Raw genomic sequence first — 25,025 nt, 5'->3', positions numbered from 1 at the left:
GCTGGACATCAAATCGAGGAAAGGTTTTTTTTTTAATTTCTGATAAGTACACCCTCAGGTTCGCCTCACCTACGGTTTCCGGTTTCTTCCCCTTCAGGTCTACTGCTGCGTTGCAGGAAACTGTGCCGCGAACGCTCTGGCCTGCCCTCGGCGCCGCAGGATGCCGGCCTCGTCCTCCCAGACGCGGGACTCATGATCGGCCGAAGACGCACCCTTTTCGGATTTGACATTTTTACGAGGGCCGCGAAACGCTGCTGCTCCCCACTCCTCTCGCGTCGGAACTCGGGTTGATCTGGATTCGGCCACCAAGGACGCTTCCTTCGTAGAGCCCGCAGCTTGATCACGTGACCACAGCGTTCGAAAACGCGACCGTCAACGTAAAACGGGAGTCCTCCTCTGGCAGCGGAAGAGAGCAGCTGCACGGGGAGCGCGTCTGTAACGTCACAGGAATTGGGCCCTCTTTGTTCTTAAAGGTCGAATTCTCGAAATAAAGACCCAATTCCTGATCTTCACTGAGGCCCCCGCCCGTAACTCACAACACAACGTGCACATTATTGAAAAAAAGTGGAGCTAAAAGCACATCTTGCTATATTTTATAGGTATGGGGTCATGAAAAGTGAAATTCCATCAAGGAGGAATATCAATCGAATGAATCCGAAATAGACCGCACACTAAACATTTCTCACACTTTAGGGTGTAAATCAGCTGTTCCCAGACGAACACACTTTCCCACTTGTTCGGTGCTAAAAAAGGGTGCCGAGATCAGCACCCTTAAGGAAGGGTGCTCTTAATGATACTTTAGAGGATGTAATGGTTGCACCCTCATTAAAGGGTACTATTTTTCTATAACACCTCTACGAATGTATGTTGGAAGGGTGCTCCACATTGACCCACCCATGAAGCAAAAGCCTTGAATTGATGCGCGCCCTCGAACTTTCATGCTGTGCGCCCTTCCTGAAGGGTGCTGATTTCTGCACTCTTTTTAGCACCCAAAAGGGTGTTCGTCTGGGGACAGCTGATTTGCACCCTTAAGGGTGAGAATTTGTTTAGTGTGCGCGAATATGGCTTGGGCAGGATGGTACGCAGTAAATGCAGCTTAGGAAAATGAGGAACGAAAGCTTGATTGCGATGCCGATGATATTTAATGTTTTTGTTTTCTTTTATAAAATTTTCCCCTTTATGTGGCAGTAAACCTTCATCAGATAGAAAGGGTGTAATATATACTGGAAGGAAACGAGCACGCGTTGCAGGTTCTTTAGCGGTGGTAGTTACAAGACAGGTAACTGCTTGATTTATGCTTCTGTTGTGTTGTATGGGTCTACTATCAGAAAGAAATAAATACGAACAAGATACATCAGAAACAAACAACAAAAAAAGAAGCTCTTAGCCATGACAAGCTTAATACTAGCTCAGGTTACTTCAACTTTGAAGACCGAATACTCTCCTTCAGAAGTATTTATGAACATATGAAGTATTTCCTTTGCAGGAGATAAAATTTTGGTGTTTTGTTGTAGAATTTCAGTTTTCTTGGTAACATATTATTAGTTGCTGATTGGCAGCCATCTCGTTTAAAAAGAAAGAATGAATAAAGGAGCGCGTTGCAAGTCTTTTGATAGTCAATATTTTCTTGGCTCGCACAGAAACTGCAGTTTAATAATAATAATAATAATAATAATAATAATAATAATAATAGAGATTTATTCATCACAACGATGAAAAGGGCCGAGGAAAAAAGCCAGCAAGGCTTGACGAGCCCTCGGCCCCTACATATACAAAGGCATCAGCGGAACAAAGAATACATATTGTGCAACAGTATCACAATAACAAAATTAGTACTACAAACTTTTGATGCAAACACTGAATAAAAAGGAAAAATGAAAAGATTATAAAAGCAGACTAATTTTTGAAACACAGGAAATGTTTACAAAGGTCACGGATTGGCGTACTAATTATGTCAATATTTTTATGATGTAACGTGTTTAGGTGTTTAGGCAACTGGAAGGCAATCATTTGTAATCCGTAGTTTGTTCTTGGAGTTTTAGTCTGCCACGGGGAGTGTTGTCTAGTGTTATACAGCTGTCAAATAACAAAATTGCTACTTAACCTGAGGCAACCTAGACTCAAAGACGTATTCTTACTTGATATACGGAATCTGTAGAAAGATTGCAACGAGTCTATACCACCCAATGAACGCAGTATTGTTTTGCAGCACTGGAATATTGTTATATAAGTACAGGAATATTGGCCACTGAGCGGCGCCACTAAGGGCTCGGCGGAATCTTTCAGGTTATGAAGAACGATGAACTAATCTAGACGTCTTGTGAAGATCAAACACCGTGGCTATCTATGAGTAGTTAGCTCAGACCAGGCCTAGGTCACAAGCCCATGCCTGAGCGTTTGGAAAGACGAATGTTCACGCCAAAGTCCGGCACGAGCGAGGGTTGCTAGGAATGAGAGAGTAAGCGGATCGAGTAAAAGTATCACGACACATGCCGAACCAAGAAAATAAAAATTGTGTTTTTCCTCTGAGCTCATTGAAGAGGCGTTTAGGCCCTTATTTAATATGGCGAACACTCCAGTAAATTGCTGCAAACATGAAGCAGAATTTGATGACAAACTGCAAGCCCAGCGTAAGGCTGAATATGAATAGAATTCCTACTCAACGCTCCGCCATTGTTCTGGCGAAGAGTATCCAGCAGAAAGCAATTTTCCCGAACCTTATTCAAAGTTGTTCTGATGAAAGCAAACAAGCTATGTTTCAGGAACTTTTATACCTCCTGCCATCAGCTAATAATCTCTCCCTGCGCTCTTGCACTGCGGGTTTGAAATCATCGTATTTCTCATTTTCCACCCATTAGTAGCTTGCTTGCATGTGTTCGGCTCAAAAAGCACCGTATTATTGGCCGCTTCGTGGATGCGTACGAGTGAAGAGGTAGGAGAACTCACCTGTGAGGCCACAGACTTTTTTACGTAGGAGCGAGAAAATCTGAATGCGGCCTAGACAAAGTGTAAGAAATTTCAGACAGATTGAGTTTCAACTCCTTGAGAAAACCTAGTGAATGGAGGCGAACTGATGTTTAAAAATAATTCAAACCTGCTTATGCAAGCAGCTGGAGAGGCTGCAGCGATGGACGGATTGTCTGCGCAATTGGCAAAATCAAGCTTGCCCATATTCACCGGCGGTGGTAGAAATGCCGCTCGGGGATGTAGTTTTTACCCTAAACTGCTGTTTATATGAAAACGATCAGGCGCCATAGTTGGCTTGCTTCTCACCTGTAAGGAACAAATTTGCGCTGACATCTGGATTTACTTGACTATGGCATTTGCATGAAGTTCCCTAGCGGAGGCCTTGGCGGAATACCTCGCCGCTGAGGCCAATGAGCGGTAGGCAATATTAAGGGGCGCGTCCATAAGCTAGGGACCTCCAAATTTTTGAAAACACGAAATAGTTAAGAGGATAACTCCGGTGGCTTGTATGGAACGAAGAAATAACATCGCCCAAGCTGTCGCTTAACACGAAAAATTCAGGAAAAGCTTTTCCTCACGGAGGAATCCCCGCTCCTGTTCGATGCCTGTCACGGTTTCAGGGAGCCGTCCAGGACCTGCTGCATTCTTCGTATTGGTGGAATTTGAAGAGGAGTGACGGATGAAAGTTACTCCTACTAATTTCAGTTTGTTTCGTTAAATAACCATCAAAAGTCTTTATTGCACCGACTGAGAACGCCTACAACAGAACACAACACTAGATATATTACAGCGCTGACATGATATTGCCCTTGTCTTTGTGACGAAGTTAACGAGAGCACTTTTCGCTGTGTCAGCCGCTCTTGAGCCATTTCAATTCAATTCAATTCATTATATTTTACCAGAAGTTTGGAAGGATATCCGGACTAGAAGCTGTGAAATCACAGCTTAACATGGCCCAGAGAACCTCTACAAGACAGTGGCGACATAGTTAATAACAATAGTTAAGAGAAACAATGGAAAGATCTAGAGTAGCAGATACTATACAAAATTAACTTTGAGTAGTATTCAAAACACAAACAAGCTTAGTTTCTAAATATTATCAGAAATAACCCAAGAATACATCATACATACATGTTTGAATAAAACTGTAGATTTGTACAATCATAACTGAAATCAAGATAGCATACAGGTACGAGTCTCGTCCAGCATCCTCCTGGGCCGCAAGTTCTCGGAACGTTCCCCTCAGAAACGTGTTAGCAGCGGCGTCGGCCCATCGACCGTGAATGAACGAATAGCGATCGGCAGATTGACGGGCGGCGTTTTCTTCTGCATGCTGATGCTGCCTTACCCTCCCGAATTTAATCTTTTGGGGTTGGTATCAGGAAGGAAGGGGGAGTGTTGGGAGACGAAAGAAAAAAAAACATGCACACCTCATGCAGTGGGAGGATGCGGAGCGGTGAAAGAAGGAGGGGGAGGAGCGGTAAGCTCGAAACACCCATGCAAACACGCCAGCGTGGCCGATGGCATGACTGCGGCTCATTTATGGCGCAAGCCTGTGTCAAGGTGGTGGTTGCTGCAACGTCCGTTCCCTCTCCTGCTCCTGGCAGGTCGCCGCGGAAACACGCGCAGAACGGCAGGGCGAACCAACGTTTGGGGATCTAAAAACGTTGGGGCGAACTTGCCCGTGACAGGACCGAACTTTCGCAGTTAGTGAGACCACCAGAACGGTTTTTCGCTGTTGAAATGATGGAGAACATCGGGCGTACTGTTCATTTTCAAAACCAAACAACTGATGGCGGCGGCATAAGCGACGAACGAGCCGGACAACTATTTTCTCTGCCGAATTCTAAAAGAGAAGCGCGTGGAGGCGCTTCCAAAAGCCACATGCTGCAGCCAATAGGTAATCTACGATAAATTTGCCACTTTGATCGCTACGTCGTAACACCCAGCCGTGCATGAAGAACAAGCAATGTTTGGCGCACCGTGAGTTCTTTTGTACGTCAGCTGCCTATGCGTATCGGTACGAGCCTCCACACTCAGTCTAAGACACATGTGTGGCGCGTTAGCCAAGCGGGGAGCGTCTATACACTAACGTAAGGAATGTTAGCAGCCAACCACGCTTCCCTATTCGTTCACAGCGTGAACGCACGTTTATCAAGGCCCGAGCTGCTAACGGAGCAAGTTGTTAGCACTCTGGGGACGTCCTGTACCTGAGTACGGGTACCTCCATCTGTAAGCAGTCGTTTAATTTCATAACAATTCCTCCAATGCATCTCATTCTTCACCTGTTGTCGATAACAAATCAGACTGCAATTCTCTGTGAATCCCAGGTAACCAGATCTGCGAAACAATATGGTTAATTTAAACGCCGTAGAGTTCTATGGGCACCAGCAAAGAACTTAGGAAATTTAGCGCCTATTAACAGGTTACAAAAACTGTAGTACTGGTTATTGGAACCGATATATATTTCGGCTCTTATTGGTCTACCCTAAATATTGCCATGAGAAGGCGTATCTTATGCGCATTTGGAAAAAAAAAATATTAGGTGGTACCTAGAAGGAGTGATTTACCAGCATTATTCATTATTTACTGTCAACACATCTTAAGGTAAACCAACGCGATGGCTCAGTGGTTATGGCGCTCGGCTGCTGACCCGAAAGACTCGGGTTCTATTCCGGCTGTGGTGGTCGAATATCGATGGAGGCGAAATTCTAGAGGCCCGTGTGCTGTTCGATGTCAGTGCACGTTAAAAAACCCCAGGTGGTCGAAATTTCCGGAGCGCTTCACTACGGCGTCTTTCATAGCCTGAGTCGCTTTGGGACGTCAAACCCCATAAACTATGAACCAAAGATTTTAGCCTACTGATTCTGCCCATTGCCAAGCAAGTTTTCTTTTTTATTTATATTCTGATTGTATACCCCTTTTAGGGGCCTTTTCACCTGTCATCGTAGCGTTTCATTCACTCGGTACTGCCCCTGTCACCGCCGATGTTAATGGCAGAGGCATAAGCGAGATTCTCATTTATCTGGAGCCCTTTTATCATTGGTTTAGTAGTGCTTTTGCAATATTAGTGCTTGTACCTGTCATGAGTGCTTTTTCACTGAGTAATGATCGCCAGCTTGTGAGGCGTTTTATTCGCATTGTCCACTGGCTGATAGTGTACCGCGGTGGCCCAGGTGAATGGCATAAATTATGCTGGTTTTTTATGACACAATAAAACGTTGAAATTCAGCGCTTGTCCTGTGTTTCGTGTTTCTTCTCGTCCTCGTTGCGTGGCGCTGTGTGTTAATCTGTGTCGTATAAATTAGTTACTTGCTTGCTACTTACATTTTAGAGTGTAAACATGTAAAGGTTAGCAGGTTTCCATCTTCCGGCCACTGTGCGTGTTGGCGAGCCACAAGCCACAGTCGTAATCAGCGTCAGGTGCCAGGCCGTTCACATTGGCACTTGCGGTGATCCAGTTATTATTGTTGCAAGTGAAGTGAGGAGGTGGAAAATTTTCATTTTAGCAGCTGCCCCAGCATTCGTTGACAAGGCAGCTCCTGACTTCCGACACGTGCACCAGGATTTCCACTGAAGAATTGCTGACAGCTGTCACTTCGACCTTCACGTTTCCAGGCACTTCGTTCGGATGAGAAGAATAAAAAATGCAATGTACAGCTGTACAAACAGTTGCAAATGTTTCTCTTTTATTCGTCAATGCAAACAAAAAGAGTGATGTAATATTGCATCTAATAAGGAAGCAGCAAGGAAGTGAAGAAGTAATAATGTGTGTCTTTCACAATACGACAAAGAAGATTTCCAGAGAACCAAAATAAAAAAAATTGATAGTCCGAAATAGTGGCGAAGAAATAAGCGGCGTTTTTGCATCCTTCTCGCACATGAAACACGTTACAGTATATTCGCCTGGTGACATTGTACACAGACTGCATGGATGGGTGGATGGATGGATACGGCTGAACCACTTAAATCGGGCGGTGGCTCAAGCCACCTAGCCATGACTTATGAAATTTTACTCTTCTCTTGATTTTAGCCACCAATCATATAACCTTCGCTTGGTTATTTCTACCCGCTCAAAATCTACTTTCTCTTCACTGTCCTTAAACACTAATGTCTTGGATAAATCAGCCCCGCTGCTTTCCACTGAAGGGTGAAGCCCTTTACAGAAACCTATCAAGTGTTCGACCGTTTCCTCCTCCTCTGCGCACGCAACCCACAACGTGTCTATCTCGTGGTACCTGACTCTATACGTCTTAGTCCGCAAAACTTTCGTCCTGGCCTCAAACAACAAAGAGCATCCCCTACAATTATCATAGATATTTTGTTTGGCAATTTCCTCCTTTAAAATCCTGTATGTTCCCAAAGCTCATTTCGTAAGCATCCCTGTTTTCCACAGAGCTCTCCCTGTTTCTTTAACCTTTTTCTTAGCTGCTAACTGCTGATTTGCTTGTCAATTTTCTAGTTTGCTTTCTCCGTTTCTTATCAACATTCGTTATATACAGCTATTTTCAAACTTTCCCAGGCCACTGCTTTTCAACCAATTTTTCTCAATTCCTCCTCAAATGCTATCTTACTGCTAGCTTCTCTGCTCTCGAATGACGCACATCCCATATCACCTTGTACCCCCTGATTTGGTGAATTGTCATGTGCATCCAAAGCTAGCCTCCCTACGCCACGTTGATTACTTTCTAACCTTGCTTGAACATCTCGTCTCATGCACAGGACCGCATTACCGAAAGTCAGGCTAGGAACCATCACCCCTTTCCAGATCCCTCTTACCACTTCATACATATTGTAATTTCTCAGTGCCCTATTTTTCATGACAGCTGCATTCCTACTAGCTTTATTTATTACATATTTTTGATCCTCTCTCAGGTAGATACTCAGCACCGTTATTTATCCACACCCCAAGATACTTGTACTCATCCACTACTTCTAGCGTGATATCCTGTATTCTATTCTCGCCGATCTCATCGTTAAATAGCCTGACTGCCGATTTTTTATTACTAAACTTGAAACCTAATCTCTCTCCCTCTGTACCACTATGTCTATCAGTTTCTGTAAATCTTCCTTGTTGTCAGCCATTAGCACTATATAATCGGCGTATTTTACTCCCGGTAATGACTGTTTAATCAATTCTCCTTGCTTGAAAAAAGAAAGGTTGAAGCCTAGTCCGCTCCTCTCTAGATTGGTCTCCAACCCTTGCAGATACAACATGAACAACAAAGGAGACAGAGGACATACTTGCCTAAGCACCCGCTGTATCTCTACAGGCTCTCATACATTTATTCCCATTTTATAAGCACTCTGGTACCTTTATATATATCTTTTAAAAGATTAATTGCTCTCTCTTCTACATCCAATGTGCCCAGCATGTCCCACAGATACCCTTGATTAGCGTAGTCGTAGGCTCCCTTAATATCCAGAAATGCTAGCCATAGGGGCCTGTGTTCCTTTTCAGCAATCTCCATACACTGCGTCAATGCACACAGATTGTCCTCCAACCTCCATTGTTTCCGGAGCCCAATTTGTAGCTCCCCTAGCACCCCCTCGTTCTCCACCCAAGCCTGCAATCGGTCCTTTATAATCTGCATCACCACCCTGTAAACCACAGATGTCACTGTTATGGGACGGTAGTTACTTACGTCAGATTTGTCCCCCTTTCCCTTGTATATCATGTTCATTCTACTTAATCGCCATTCATCGGGGACTTTTCCATCCACTAATATTTTATTCCCTACCTGTAATAATGTTTCCTTGGATTTTGGTCCTAGCTTCTTTATTAATATAATCAGAATACCATCTGGTCCTGTTGACGTGCCACTTGGAACCTTCTTCTCTGCCCTTTCCCACTCGCTTTGTTCAAAAGAAACAATTGCAGTAACCGGTCCATCCTCCTTCGATAAATTATGTGCAACATTTCTTTCTTTAAATTTATCTGTCCTCCTTGTTCCTATGTGTTTTATCGCTTCATTCCCTTCTAGTCGAATACCCTGATCTGTAACAATAAACCTTTGTTCTAGCCTAGTCTTATTACCCATGGCATTTAGATGCTTCCAGAATTTTTGAGTTGCTTTTCTATCCTTTTTATTTACTTTTGACATCCATCTGGCACCCTTTCTTCTAAATTTTTTATTAATCAAATACGATGCTTCTCTTCTACACTTTATGAAAGTATCCCATTTTCTGTCTATTTCAACTTCTGGTTCCCGCCTCTTCTTGGAATATCTGTGTTTCCTGGACGCTTCCTGGCGTCTCTCTATCGCCCTCTTGACTCCTCATCCCACCGACTCTTGGGTTTGCGTCTTTTCCCTTGTGGCTTTACTCGCACCTTAGCTAGCTCTAGCTCCAGTAATCGAGTTAATTCGGTATAAGTCCATTCTGCTTCACTATCCCCAAAACTTACTTTCTCAATTTGTTTGGCTGCTTCTTCCAATTGCTTTTCTGAGTAAAAATTCCCCTCTGATTGTTTATCTCGTTGCAGTCCTATTTTGGTTTCTCTTCTGAAACTCAACTTGATACGCTTGTGGTACTACCTACACCTCTGGAACCATGTTCATCTATGCTCATTACCCCTAATCTATTATACGTCTTTTGTGACATTAGTGCATAATCTATAGTCGAGTGCAGACTCCCTTCCTCCCTTGTTATGAGCCCTTCACACTTCCCGGTACTGTTGCATAAAACTAAATCATGCCTGTCACACATGTCCTGCAGCATGCTTCCTGTCGAATCTATGTACCCATCCAGGTCTTCTATATATGCGTTCATGTCGCCTAATATACTTATCTCGCCCTGTCCTCCTAGCTCATCAAAGTCGCTTGATTCTAACATTCTCCTGTTTACCTCTTTGGCATTAGCTCATGTCCACAGGTATACAAAGCTAAGGAGTGTTTGCTCCCCTGCCACTTTTCCTTTTAGCCATATATGTTCCTTGCATCCCAGTTTAACCCTTTGGAAATTCTTACTTTTATGAATGAATGCCCCAGTACCACCCCCCTTTCTGCTGCCCTCTGTTTTATTGCAATATTCCCATGCGTAGTGTGAGTTACAGGGTGCTTGCTCCATGTCTCTGATATGCGTTTCCACTAAACCATATACCATTAATTCCTCCTGCCTTAACTGTTCTTCTATATCCTCCCATTTCAGTCTATTCCTTCCACCTTGCATGTTAATGAAACATATATCTGAATTAACTTGGCCCTGGCGCTTGTGTCTATTTCTTCTCCTATGGTTCTATCGTCTCTTTGATCTTGGTTATTCCTTCTCTACACTTGTTCCCTCAGAGCACTGGGTCCTCCTAAAAAAGCTGTTGCCTGGCGACCCATCCTACTACGCACCCTCTTGCCTTTAGCACCACCGCAGTGAATGCCATCCTGTGCAAAATAGTGTGGCCTGGCCTTGTACACTTCCCTGTTAACTTCCATTACTCCGTATGTTAGTCGTCTACTCATTAACCTAATCACACGGTTAGCCTCAACGATCCTCCTTTCCGTTTCGCTGGCCTGCGTCTGGACCTCTGGGATTGTGCATATGGTCACATGCGAACTCTCAGAGGCCTCTCTAAGCCTACGCATCCCCACTTCTAACTGCTTCTCGTGATTCTGGCTCCTCCCCTTCAGCACATCGTTCAGACCAGCATGGATAACGACAAGGTGTTCTCCATCCATGCTGCCCCCCCACCACCTCCTGGGCTTTGGCCATTGCATCTACCATGCACTTCCCTGACTGGGCCTACACCTGCACCCGCCTGTCCGCCTTCACTGTCGTCAAAACTCCTCCCTCAACCCTCGCTACGTTCGAGTCACCGACTACCAGAACCCACCTCCGCTCTAACCATTCGCGTCCTGACTGCGACTGTTGCCCTCCGGATTGCACTACCTGTCTCTCCCGCCGCCTTACGCTACTATCGCGAGTTTTTATCTCTCTCACTTCCCCACTCAAAGCCTGCTGCACTACAGCACTGCAGGATCGACGAGCCTCGTCCCCAACCTGACGCTCCTCCGAACGGGGTGCCCTGCCGCCCGCGACCTAAGCGCTTCTACTTGCTCTTCTAGCTGGGCCCGCTTTTCCCGCTCCTCCTTCAGCTCGGCCACAATTCGCTCCAACTGGTCGGCATCAGCCTCCTCCTTGTTGCAATGACCTTCTTATTGCGCCCTCTAGTGTTGAAACAAATCGTACCTGGTATTCGCCTCAGTCTTTTAGGCTGATTTGATCCCGACCTCACCCAACAGAGGCCTGCAGCCCGCCAGTCGAACTGACGCCGGCTTCATGATTGTACCACATTCAGCCCTGCACAGTCACCAGCTGGACTTCACCGAGGCGCGCAAGTCCTCATCTACGGGGCGCGCGCTGGAACGGTCTGCACTGGCGGCATTCTTGCTCAATGACGGTACCACACTGCGAGTAGAGGGCAACTCCCTGATGCGTAACATGACACCTCGCATTTAATAAAGTTTCCTGTCCTACACAAGGCGCAGGTGCCATCCCAACCATATATGACCTGTTATGCAAGTGCGTCGGACTACAACGAATGCGCGCCAAGCAAATTACTCCGGATATTCGTTGCTTACAGAATCGGATTATGCCCCGCGATTCATCTCCCGCGAAAAAAAAGCGCTCGTATCTTTGTGGGCTTTTGTGGGCGTATTAAGATTCAATAGCTAGGCCCTGAGCCATTCCACTTCAAATAAAGGGTTCCAATCCAGCGTGCTTGTATCCAAGGCAAATTTCCAAAAATATAACACATTAGCTAATGGGGACGCTAAAGTGGTGCTAGAAATAAATTTCAGCAACGTCGGGCTCTTTACGATTTCTATATTCGCCCAGTGGACTGGCGTCTTGCAATTCGCGCGCATCGAAACACCACCTTCGCCGACAAGAAGGAACCCTCGCCGTCGTCTTCAGCAGCCAAGAGCGCTCACGACCGAACCACTGTGGCAGGCCGTGTTCTACAAAGTCTGAGGGAGCTGACATCTCTCGCTTTGTTGTAGCCAAAGCCAAAATTCTGAGGGCACTGCAGTCTGCTTACATGGACGAATGTGAAATCATGTGTTTTCAGGAAAGAAAAGGTGTTTGTGGAAGGGAAACAACGCAGAAGATTTCAGGTCTCGAAATATCGCTGGACACCTCAACCGCGCTAGCTCTTAAAACATTCAATTGAATGTGCATATCTCATCGGTCCGAACATCTGTCTCATGTTAGCCTCCAATTACAGATCTCAAAATATCGGTAGACGCCCCAACCGCACCTTAAGGGAAAATGTAGTCTTAGAAATGATATTCTCAAAGTGCATATGTCATTAGTCCGAATCCCTGTCGCAAGCTAGCCTGCAACTTCACTAAAAGAAGTAAGCTATATGCAAAGAGATAAGCTATGGGACCACCCAGAATACTGCATGGCGAATTATTGCTGATAACTTCGAAAAATGTAATCGGGAATACTGCCACCACAGTGAGGTCAACCAGTGATAACATCGCTAGGATTTTGTCTGCACCTTCGATATCTTTACAGACCAGCGCCGTCGCATCGGCGGACTCAGTTTCACCCGCCGTGCGTCACTTTCCATAATTGTTCTTCTCTCCTGTCTGTAGGTTGCAGCGATTGTGCTAATTACACCAATTAATTTCTAATTAAACTAATTAGTTTTTAATTACTTCACTAAATAGCACTGAGTCGTCATCGTTTTTATTACGGCACATACAACATTCTTAATTTATTCTTCAACACCAGTACAAACTTACATATTAATTCATAAATGGTGACATCATCTTCCGGACGAGTTTTTCTCACACAACTCAGTCATATATATTGATTTCGCATTAAAAACGTCCTACTATGAGTGGAACTTTCGTTTGGTTGGGATAAAGAACTGCAGTTCAGATGCCAAAAAAAATAGTTTTCCTCTTACTAGCACTGATAGTTCAACCCCAAAAAAACAAATGCTCACAATAACGCTTTCAATATTGTTCGCGAAGAAACGTTGAGGAAACGCGAAGTCTGCTTCTGCGCGACTATTAATAGCCGAGGAGGGCACACATTGAAATTATTTTCTTAACGAACAATTTTGTAATAAGATAAAGCCAAGGGTGGAAATTTGGGCGAGTCGGTATTGATTAGCCATCAAAAACTGCATAAGAAAAACACAATTATGAATATTTCTATAGTCTCAGCTAACGTGCATTCCTATGCTGGAAACGAAAATGCGAAAATATTCCCGGCTATTCACTTTGGTAAAAGTTTCCCCGCCATAAGTTAAGCCCTTTTGGGTTATTATGTTTAAACATTCTCTAAGTCAGGTCAAAACTCCTGCGCGGTGAGAAGCAGCTGTTGCGTGTGGCGTTCTGAATGAAGTAATGTAGAGCAACAGCAGTACACGAGAAGAGTAGGCAACTTACTGCAGGGTAGTCGATAAAGTTCCACTTGCAAAAAATTCGCATCGCACGGTATTTTTGTGGTCATCTTAAGCGTGTGGAACTCTGTTTACTCAAATGCAGTTTGAATTTTCAACATCAATATCTTCAAACACTTGCCCTAAGGGAACCATACTGATTTAAAGGCAAGAAGTCTGGCAAGATCTAATCGTTAAGTGCAAATTGCAGAGTCAATGCATTGGACATTGAATTTTGAAATGTTCTCACCAACTTATTACTGTGACAACACTGACCACCCTCTCACTTTTTCTCCCCTTCTGCTGATTTTAAGAACTAAATTTATTTTGTGCAGCTCACCGTTAATGTAGTAACAAAAACGCAGAACATTTTTTAAAAGCCGGTATAAATATTTCAGCGTTTTGTGTAGGAGTTTTAATCCAAGCTTTCTCTCTTAATGTCGCGAAAGGTTACTTCAGCCTTTAAAAATTCCTTTGCTAATTTTGTGTTCTGCGCTTGCATTCAAGAGAATGCCAAGACCTCTCGTTTGACGTTGATTGTAAGAGTGGTAGTTGAATGAAATGCATGTCCCGAGATCACCTCCAAAAGAACCGGCAATAGCCATCTTTCGCGGCTCTCCATCGACAAACGCGGGGTCCACTGAATGGATTTGAGCACCGCGCGGAGAGCATTCTAAGGTCGTAGCCCGTCCCGAGCCCGAGACTCAACGCGTGCGCGTAGACAAAAGTCCGAGCCCGCTACACTATCACTTTGCTGACCCGAGTCGGACCCGACAATCTCAGCATGGCGTCCGGCCCCGCTGTGCCAGGCCCTCTCCCCTTGAGCAGCTTAAAAGATAATTGAGATCGAAGTGCATGTACTCCCCTGCTATGCATGCAACTAGTGGCCGCCAAAAGCGCTCAAGTAGCTATAGGGCCTAAAACATTTGTTGGGTGAAGAAAAAATAAGAAAAAATAAGGCGGTGTCGCCAGCTTACCTTATTGAAAAATCATCATATCAGTGAATAGCCCCGAGCCTCCGAGACACAAATGGAGAGAGTTCCATAAACATGGAATCAACATATCGTTAACTTCATATTTTAATCGGACATCCCTGCATCCCGCAAATGCCACGTCCCCGAAGGAGTATAATTCAAATTGTTTATTTGTTATTTAGCACATTTTTTCGTTTAATTCATGGTCCTAATGGTCGCATTTTTATTGCCAGGAAAAGCAAAAGTTCCTGTTTATTCTGTAGAATGTATTTGAAGACCCGAGGTGCCCTTCAGCAATGCGCTTTTCTCCAATTGCGTTTTTCGTAGCTTAGAATTATGGTTTTGGAAAGCGAAGACAGACAATAAGAGTATTCGTGAAGAGACAGCTGTTTGTCGAGCAGTCGAGTGAAGACACTGCCAGGAGCACTTATGATACTTGAAATGTTCAGTCATGAGCTTTGCCGTCAAATCGACCAGATGCGGAATGCCTACTGGTAGCTTGGATGGTTTATGGTCGCATATAATTCATACAACCCAAACCGGCGGTGCTTCGTACGTTAAAGAAAAGGCACTCGTCAAACTGAGGGGCGTGTAAACAGTTAAAACACTTCGTTATGAACGTAGCTGTGGTCCAGGCAGCTGCTGGATTTTCTGTTTTTATTTTTTAAGCCTTTTATGTCGTTGACGGCCGACAGGAGTGTGCGTCCAAAGTTAATTAATGCAGCACTGTTACTGACCCACCAAAGATCGGTCTACATCCTTCATTCTCCGTCCGGCCGCCGCGGTGGCTGAGTGGTTATGGCGCTCGGCTGCCGGCCCGAAAGACGCGGGTTCGATCCCGGCCGCGGCGGTCGAATTTCGATGGAGATGAAATTCTTGAGGCCCGTGTACTGTGCGATGCCAGTGAACGTTAAAGAACCCCGGGTGGTCGAAATTTCCGTAGCCCTTCACTACGGCGTCTCTCATAGCCTGAGTCGCTTTGGGATGTTAAACCCCATAAACCAAACCAAACCATTCTCCGTCCACAAAAGTTGTTTCTAGCGGTTTAGAAATAAACAATCATTTCCAAGACGTTCTGGGCACAACAAAAACAAACAGGTTTGTGAGTAATTTTCTCGTGCCAGGTAGATGGAATTGCATACAACCAAAACAAGTACAGAAACACTTGGTAACTTTTTACAGCCAGCATCGTGGCCATATTTTATCTGCGTCGCTTCTAGACGCCCGAAATCTGCCTCACCCCGCAATAAGGAACAAATGATTCTAATAAGGTCAATGCCCGGCCACGCCCTGGCTTTCTGGCTAGCCCAAGGCTGTGCTCTTTTAGTTGCTAGCAAAACTTTCTATGGAACCAAACTCCAAAATAGCAGGAAATCAGTAAGACTTGCTGAAGTTCCTGATCTTATGTAAACACCATCGACTGCTTCCAGCTCCCGTGTTGCGATACCCGGATGAGATTCGTCTACAGAAGAGAGTTTAACACCAAAACGGGATACGACAATGAATAGCAGACAACACGAGCGCTAATAACAACAGAACCTTTATTTTTAGAAGAGGCAGTAAATAAAGAGGAAGAGATTCAAACACAAAAAGAAACAGAAAAAATCTCCAGTGGAGGCGATAGGTGAGGGCTTTTTTAGCTATCTAGATACGCGATTTCTTTGGCTGGAAGATAACTCAAAAGTGCGCTGATACAGCCGGCGCCCTTTTTGATGATTGTGAACACTCCGGTGTATTCGCGCGTCACCTGATTACGATGAGTCATAAGAATCTTGCATCCTCGCAAGTCTGGCCTCGACCAACCCTCTTGGCAACCTCGACAGAGAGGCGTGAGGTTGCTTTTTGAGAATTGATGCCTAGAACGACGCGGCGCGCTCCCTTAGGCGATCAGTGGATGACCGAGCGCATGATTTGCACCTTGTTCACAAATAGGGCTTCGTGAAGATGGCAAGCTTCGTCAATGGACTTTGTTCTGAAGTTCAAGGAGGGCCATCTAAGTTGGAATTATGCACATGCAAAGGATTTTTGCCTTGCCACTCGGCCCAATCCAAGCTGGTGAAGGGTGCCATTGTGCTGACTGCGATAATCAATGCCCTTCTGAGATCCTGCCCTTACAAAGTGCACCTTGACGCCCAGGCTCTGCGTCTCAGGTGTGTGGAGTTCTCTGACTACCTTCCGCGTAGCCTTTGAGGGAAGGTTTTCGTAGAAATGCACTACAAAGTGGCCACAAACGAAAACGACCAGGAGAGGGCACCGACTTTAGTGGTTCCGTATATGCACGGCTTTGCACACAAACTCAATAATATGGGCGATATTGAAAGTGTGCCAGTAGTATTGAATGAATTGAAGCTTGAACGAATGTGCAAGTACTTTAATCAAGTCTTAAGAAGTGAGGCTGTCAAAAGAAGCACGAAACACGGTTCCTACCTACCGAGCCGGGAGTATTAATATACGACATTCCACTTTCCACTGACGACACTGGCCGCGATATCTGAATGATCGCGTGCAGGAACATGCCACAACGGCCGGAAATTTGGCACGGAAAAAAGACCTGCCGCCTAACTGTCCTAATTGTCAAGAGCAAACCAGGTGGTCGGACTTCTACTGATCGCCTGTAGGGCAGCGCGCTGAGCCATTTAGGGCATCCGCTTGCAACAGCAACCTCAAGCTTCATTGTCGAGATTGCCAAGACGGTTGGTCGAGGCCATAAAAGTGATCGCGATCAGCTGACGCGCGAAATCCTCGAAGTTTTCACGACCAGCAAAAAGGGGGCAGACTGCGCCAGCGCACCTTCAGTTTGCTTCCTATCTAAAGAAATCACGTACCTGGATAGGTAAAATAGCCTTAACCTCTCACCTCGGCTACCTGTTTTCTTCTGTGCGTTTTTTGTACGTTTGCATCTTTGCTAAATTATTGTTGCGTGAGCTGCACTGGCTGAGGTTGAGCAGTTTCGCGTGGCTCATGGAAAGCCATGCTGAGCGTGCGCGTGGAATAGTGACGTCACACGGAGCACAGCTGGCGCGCCGGAGCCGCCGCCGCCGCGCGCGCCTCGCCGGTCTGCGCATTGCAGAGCAGTGCGTCATAGGCGCGCCAGAAGAACTGGCCTCGGCGCGTGCCCAGCTGTGCGCATCAGTTGTGCAGTAGCCAAGTCTGACTCTGCGCCGGAGCTGCTCGATAGCGCCTCTCATTTTGTGCGCATGCGCAGAGGTTTCGGGGAGCGGGGGGGGGGGGTATACATATAACGGGGCGTTTGCCAGTGTGGTATAGCCATGCAGAAGGAGAGCGATATTGCTGCTCAGCGGCAATTGATGCTCAGCGCCTGAGCGTAGCTCACGCTACGTATATCCTGGCATAACCGAGCTAAGCCACTGGTATATTTTATTGCCTTTCCTGCAATAAAGCTTCAGTTGTTTGCAGCGCTCCTGTATTCTGCTGTTCTTTGTCGTGTCCAGTGTCTGCGCTAAATTACCTTCATTAGAAAACTTTCTAGCCCAAGTTCATGCGATTACAAGTATTTATCTCTCTTTTGTTGTTTTAAAAAAATCGTGGCATTTTATTGTGGTTTACTTCCGACAGAATTTTAACCACTTCTTGGCAACAGTGTTGTTGTAATATGGTACTAACTGCATGATCACAATAACATGCGAAGGCGGCTCTGCGTGAGCCTCTGCATTATGCATACTAATTGAAAGGAAGAAGGCATTGCGAGTATCTCTTCTCACAGCAATGACTATAGAGGACGCGGTTGCTGTTAAATGCCTATTATTTCAAACTTTTCTTCCTAATCTATATCTTTCAACTCCCCTTTGCCTCGTGGCGTGGACAGACACACGGACGGACGTACAACCATATATCTTAGAAAGAAGCCAGGTGAAAATGTAGGCATCAAATTCTTTGCTGTCGAAACTCCGGGGCCTATACTGATATTGGGGGTGGTCAGGCAAGGACAGGAATGCTGAAGCCGCTATATTATCATGCCCTCTGGAGGAGAAGACAACGTAATGTAAGCACCACTCTATTGTGAGCGCTATGTACACTTCATACTCTGTTAAACAGAAACCGAAAGTGATGGCGAGGTGTAATCGCCCGAATAAATTATTCAAATCTTCCTGAAGTATACCAACACCTATTTAGTTATTGTTTATACGTACTACATGCATTAACCCCTAAAAGATCATACTTGAAATTTCGGACCCTGGCTCTATGTAAAGAATGCAATTGAGGAGCCGTTCAGTGTAAGTGAGGTTCCAAAATTGTCGCTGCTTTCTTGATAAGCTTCAAGACCAGCGACGTTATAAGGCTGGTACCAGTAAGAATACCTGCGCCGGGGAGAAAAAATTCCCTAATGACCCACAGACGTCCGACTAGGCGGTCCCGAGCTGTGGGAGCGACTCTTGAAGGTCATACTGCTGCAGCTCGGAAGATGACCGCACGTGAGCCGTGTCTGCTCTGAGTGAAGGATGGTGGCACTGCGGCAAGAGTCCACGCGGTAACGCTCACTGCCAGCACTGCTTCCGTCGTCGTCTGTGGCCTCGACGATGCAGTAGTCAATGTCACCCTCTGGTCGCTGGCATCTCATGGTGAGGAAATCATTTCCAACATCTTCCACGATCAGGTTGACCGCATCAGGCGGTGCTGCAGTGCACATCCGTTTGCGTGAACATTTTCTTGCAAATGCATATTAAATGTTAGGCGACTGAATATTTTTTTATAGGAGCCCTTTTGAATGCTCTTAAGTCACGCTCGTTCTTATGGCCAAATAGTAACATTGTAAACACGACTTTGCAGCCAGGGGTCGCCGTTAAAAATTTACTGCTCTCCAATCTATTTGATCATGCACGAACAGAATTGTTCACCTTCTGAAATGAATTTGTCTTGTATAAGTTTAGGTACTTTGCCACTGAATTTAAATTCTAAACATTATGCCATGATACCTTTCCTAATGTTATTCTCTTGCGACATGCAGAACATATTGCAAACTTTCTTTCAATGATTTTCTTACTTGGCTCTCATGAAAAATAGCCGAGAAACACAAGACATAAGCAAAGTTCTGCCTTGCCGAAGAACGGTAACCCCTCTTCATTACAAAATGTTTAGTGTAGTCTTAGCAACGCCACAGTACCGTGCAGAAGGAACGCATGTGTACATACTGCTCCCGTGCTTTGTGTGCATGATCAGACACTGAGTATTGTCAGTAAACAGCCCTATATGCACCCGTACCATTTCGCTTAAATGGCGCTTTCGCCAAGGTTCGTGCCAAGGTGTATCCGATATTTCGGCGCTCTAGAGCGGGTGACAGCGAATGTGCTGCGCCACGCATCGATCTTCGTGTACGGACGGGTTCGCTTTACTTTCGGCGCTTGCGCGAACACTGAACCACGATGAAGATACTTGGCAGTGCAACGGCGTGTATGATCGGGGATTCTATCCAACGAATTAACTGCTACAAAGACGCAGACGGCGTCGAGAAACATTTCTGTGCTTCTCAACATGTACCACGCGTCAGGCCCGATGACAACCGACGTTGCAAATTGTGCGAGACACGGCCTGCGTCCACGGTGTGGTGAATGGGGCGTCTCAAAGGGCGTCGCAGATACGGTTGGTGACAGCGGTGCAAGGGGAATGTTTGCTCATCCCGAGAAGATACCGTGAATTCATTAACAGATCAAACGGGTCTGTCAACCGGCTTTTGAGCAAATAGCACTAAGTGGGTTGGTGTTCATGTCAGAATGAGCGCATAGGAACAGCACAGTCGGGAACAGGGGAGCTCGCGCACGCTGCTGGGTGGAGGCGGAGAGGGTCTCGTGAAGCGTTGGCGCAGCTAGTGGGGGAGGGGGGTAGTCGGCGGGCATTAGGACCAGAGAGGAGGGTCACGTTACGCGCTCGGTGGTGCCACAGCTACAGTAAGAAGACTGCTCTTGCGCTTGCTTCGCACGTTGTTTGCGCTCGCTTCACGTGCTCCTAGCGCTACCGTTGAAGATAGAGAGAGAGGGAAAGAAAGAAAGTCTTTAACGCAATATTAAGCGTCAAGGATGTCTTAGGCTAGGGTAACCAACGCCAACTGATCTGTCGGCCGGTACGAGGCTAGCTATGCCCGCCACATTGAATGAGAAGACTAAAGGAAAAAAAGGTGAATGAACGTCAACGGGCCAGGACAGCAGGCAGAAGTGCAAGTCAGCATAGGGTTCAAGCTAATGTCGGCAAGCAACAAGGCAGTGTCGGATACGGTAGATATAAGAGCCGGTATGAGTAAAGTGTGTATTTAGTTCTTCGAAGAACGCGTAATTAAGTGGTGGTGAGAGCTTTGTCCGGAACAGGAAGTGACTGAAGATTTTTTAAAGTTTTCATAGTGAATATTTATTTCTTGCTTGTAGTGTTGTAAATTAAACGTGGGTGGATAAGGCCCAGGAATTCTAGGCAACCGAGGTTGATACTTGCGGGCGAGGTGATGCACTACTTAACAGCCTGTGTTTCCAACATGGCCAGCAGTCCCGTTCAGTATGACAGTGTTTGGGAACGTAGTCTAGACTTAGCTGTTTACAGCTCATTCCGCAGTTGCGCAAGAACCAGACCCGTATGAACTGATCGTACAGGCTGCATTGAATATTTATAAATTCTATATAATGAAGGGTTAGGGTTTGTTGGGGAGGGGTCCTGAACACTATTGATTATCGGGTGGTTCTCGAGGGTGGCTATTAGACGAGGATCACTGTAAAGGCCAAGGGCTTGTCTCGCTATAAGGTTGCCAGTCGCAATTTAATGAGCAGCTGCTCCAGCCTGTGTTCAGGATGAGTCTGTGTATATGTTCGTTGAATCAATAGCATGGGCAAGATTGGTAAAGCGAGCGGAACGTATGCTAGAGCGGTATAGGCTCTAACTTTTTTTTGGAATGGATTGTAGTAGGGGGCTATTCATAGGTTATATGGGAGCGGGAGGGAGGTATAATTATAAGGAGGTCATGATTTTTAACAGCAACTTGTTGTATCCAGTGTCCTTGTTTTGTGCTAGAAAGTCGCGCCATTTTTCGGTCACGATGTTGTTTATTGAGGTCTCCAAGGAGCAAGAACAACTCTGTACAGTATAGGCGATCAGTGGATGCAGGGGCGGGAAGGTTAAGGGCAGGACTGTGCACTATGTGAAGCTCGACCTCAATCTGATGTCTTTGATGACAGGTTATAGTTAGATATGGCACTGTATATAGAATTTTTCTTTGGGCTAATACATGATGAGGCTGGATTCATTCTCCGATCTGAGGCAAAAAGAAATAAAGCACCTGGAATTTTCGTTTACACCCGTACCATTGTAGTAAAGTGAAGCGAAGAAATTTAATGACTAGTTTAACAGCTCGAATGCGGGAACATATGCGTCATACGGTTTCAAACAATTTGATCGTAGTAAACGCCTACTTGGCGCCAGATGGAACGGAAACTCAAGATTTCCAAAATATTTACGGCGGTCTTTTATTGCGGGTCAAAAGCGAAACATACATGTTAGTGAGTGACTTCATCAAATTTTTTTTAAACCTGTAAAACGCTTCGAAAACAACCTTGTCAGACATGTTTACGACTGACCGAAAAAAAAAATAATTCTAGTCTTTCAGAACGGGTCTGTATACCGAATTGTTTCCGGTTTCAAACTACTTCATCGTTCCAACGCATTTTTTGTATTGTTCAAACCAGAGTATTATCAGCAATGATTGTGTATCGAAAAATACTCTGAATTGAAGACGCGTAAACATCGGACATTTTGGACATGCTGTGAAATGTCAATAAAACGCTTTCACCAAAACCTGGCATAAAGGTTCTGTACAGTCGAACAGGACTTTGCAGGGGCGGAAAAATGTCATGGCACGTATACGGCATTTAAAAAAAAAGCGCCAAATCACCAATATGTTTGACATTAAAATTTGCTTTTGTCTTTTTGCTTCGCTGAGCACAAACGTAGTACCACTCGCTAGTAGCACTGTTGTACTTCGAGTCTTCTTAACTCTAAGCTAGCTATTGACCGAACAGGTGCCCGGTCCATAAGCTTGGACGACGCCCATTTCAGGCCCGAAGGAGCAGCAGCGCTGTCTGCTCGCGTCATCAGAATGGCGTTAGCGAGCCGCGTATCTATTGCTACCCAGACCTACCCAAATCAGTATCTCTTTGACATGCTGTTTTATAGTTACGAGTATTAATGTCAATCAATGAAAAAATATTCTGTATGGTTTTGTATTTTTCTGGAACACTAATGGAGTTTACATATAGCTTTCTCTCAGTAAATATATAGCATATTTACTTTATGTTTCGGAATTCTCTACCACGTGTTTTGATCAGTGTAACGTTTTCCATATAGAATAAACAAAACACGAGACCTTTGGGCATGCGCCTATTGCAAATATAAAATATTTAGAGCAATATTTACATAACAAACCCCTGTTGCCTCTGTTGTACGTCGGCGACGATAAACAAAAGCTAAGCGCCAGTCCGTCTTGCAAGAGATGACTCGTGTTCAGGAAAGCAGCGAAAACCTGGATGGTTTCTTTTTGCTTGTACCCCAACGAAATAGCCACTCGTGGCAGTTTCTGTTTGATGAGCAACACGCAGTCCAGTATCGTGTGCTTAGGGGCTCACATAATCTCAATAAATTAAATACCACCAAGTGTTGCGGACGCACAGCCGCATTGTAGATGTAAGGAGATAAGCAACATTGGAATGCTGCAGAAAATAGCACAAATATTCAAAACACTATGACCGCAATATGCAGTTTGCCTCTATATTGTTTGGTAATGCTGTTTAACAACCGCATAACAATCAGAGAGTTGCGGGGGTTCCATCGATAGCTTGAAATCGTTGGCAGTTATGGCTCATTTTCCTTGAGTTACCGATTACACAGCGACATCGATATGCGTCATGGTGTTGTGTGTTCCGAGTGCAATGATGTTGTAAAGGTAAAAACTCCGCTTCGCTTGTAAGAGGACTGGGTTTGAGAATACCAGCGCCGCTGAATTCTCCAGTGGATAATAAAAGATCCGCGTGTCAATGGAATTCAATAAACCGGCCTAAGGTGATGCCTGATCTTGGTGTCCAGAACCGATAATGAATTCCTCAACAGAACAGGAGTTGGCAACCCTGGTGCAGTACTTGCCTCTAACCTGCTACATGACGAAAACGAAAAAGCAGCTGCGAGGATCAAACAACAGCAATATGCTGAACTAAAAAGGCAATACAGTGCTATAAAACTAGCCACATTCTATACGCAGTGTCTTACCAATTCTTGAATTACAGAAGCTTTGAAGAAATAATGAATAAACAGAGCGAAAGACGTGGACAAAGAGAGAAAAGGACGAGCGCTTACTGTGAGTAAACTAACATCATATCAACACTTACGAGGACGCCATGGACTTGAAAAATTACAGATCGGTCAGCTTACTGGCCATGGCCTAAAAAGTATTTACTAAGGCAATCGCTAATACCGTCACGAAAACCCTACAGCTCAATCAACCGATTCATCAGGCAGGATTTCGTTCAGGGTGCTGCACAATAGATGTATTTACGCTATCAGTCAGGTGGTGAAGAAGTGCTCGGAATAAAACAAGGGCTCACAAAAGCCATCGTAGATTACTGGAAAGTATTTGACTCAGTCGAAACCTCAGCGGTCAAGCAAGAAGATATCTCAGACGTCTTCACAACCACCATAGACATCCGTAAATTCAGCAATAAAATTGCAATAAAGGCGGGTGCCAGGCGCCGAGACACTATTTCGCCAATACTTTTCATTGCCTGCTAACAGGAGGTATTGAGAGGCGTGGATTCGGAAGAGCTGGGTATGAGAGTCAACACAAAATACCTTAGTAATCTCCTGTTCAATTATGATATTCACCTGTCATGTCACTCAAGAAATTAATTCAGCAGCATGATCTATGACAGACAAGCAGAGTGGAATGGTGGGTCTAAAAATTAATATTTAGAAATCCCAAGTAATGTGCTATGGTCTCAGAAGAGAGCAGCCATTTATGAATGGTAGAGAGACACTAAATTTGTAGGGAATACGTCTACTTAGGGCAGGTTTTGACTGCATAGCTGGGTCACGAGAGTTTAATAACTAAAAGAATGAGAATGGGGTGGAGCGCATTTGTCAGGTTCTCTCAGATGACCAAAATCAGTTTACCAGTATTCTTCAAGAGAAAAGTTTTAAACAGCTGGACCTTTCCAGTACTCACCTGCGGGGACAAAACATGGAGGCTAACGAAAAGGCTATGATTTAAATAGAAGACACTGCGGCGAGCAAAGGACAGGAAAATAATAGGGGTAATGTTAAAAGACGGGAAGAATGCAGTGTTGGTCAGAGAATAAATGCGGGTTAATGATATTCTAGTAGAATTAAACACAGATAAATAGGCTTGGACAAGATAAGCAATAGTGCTTAAAAGCAATATATTGGACTCGAAGAGAGAGAGCAACCTTAGCAGGTGGCGGCAGAGAGTTATGCAGATTTTATTAGGAAGAGTCCGGGGTTGGAGTGGCCGCAGCAGGCACAGCAGAGAGTTAATTGGAGAGACACGGGAGTGCTTTTTGTCCAGCAGTGAGCGTAGTCGTACTGCTTCTGATGATGATGACCTTGTATTAAACATGTTAAGTTTTTGCATGAAATGCGCATACTGAGCTCAGTGAAGCACGCGTTCGATCTCTCATGCTGGTGCTCAGCACGTG

This window comes from Amblyomma americanum, chromosome 9 (assembly GCF_052857255.1).
Source record: "Amblyomma americanum isolate KBUSLIRL-KWMA chromosome 9, ASM5285725v1, whole genome shotgun sequence".
NCBI lineage: Eukaryota > Metazoa > Arthropoda > Arachnida > Ixodida > Ixodidae > Amblyomma > Amblyomma americanum.
This window is presented reverse-complemented; position numbering follows the sequence as displayed.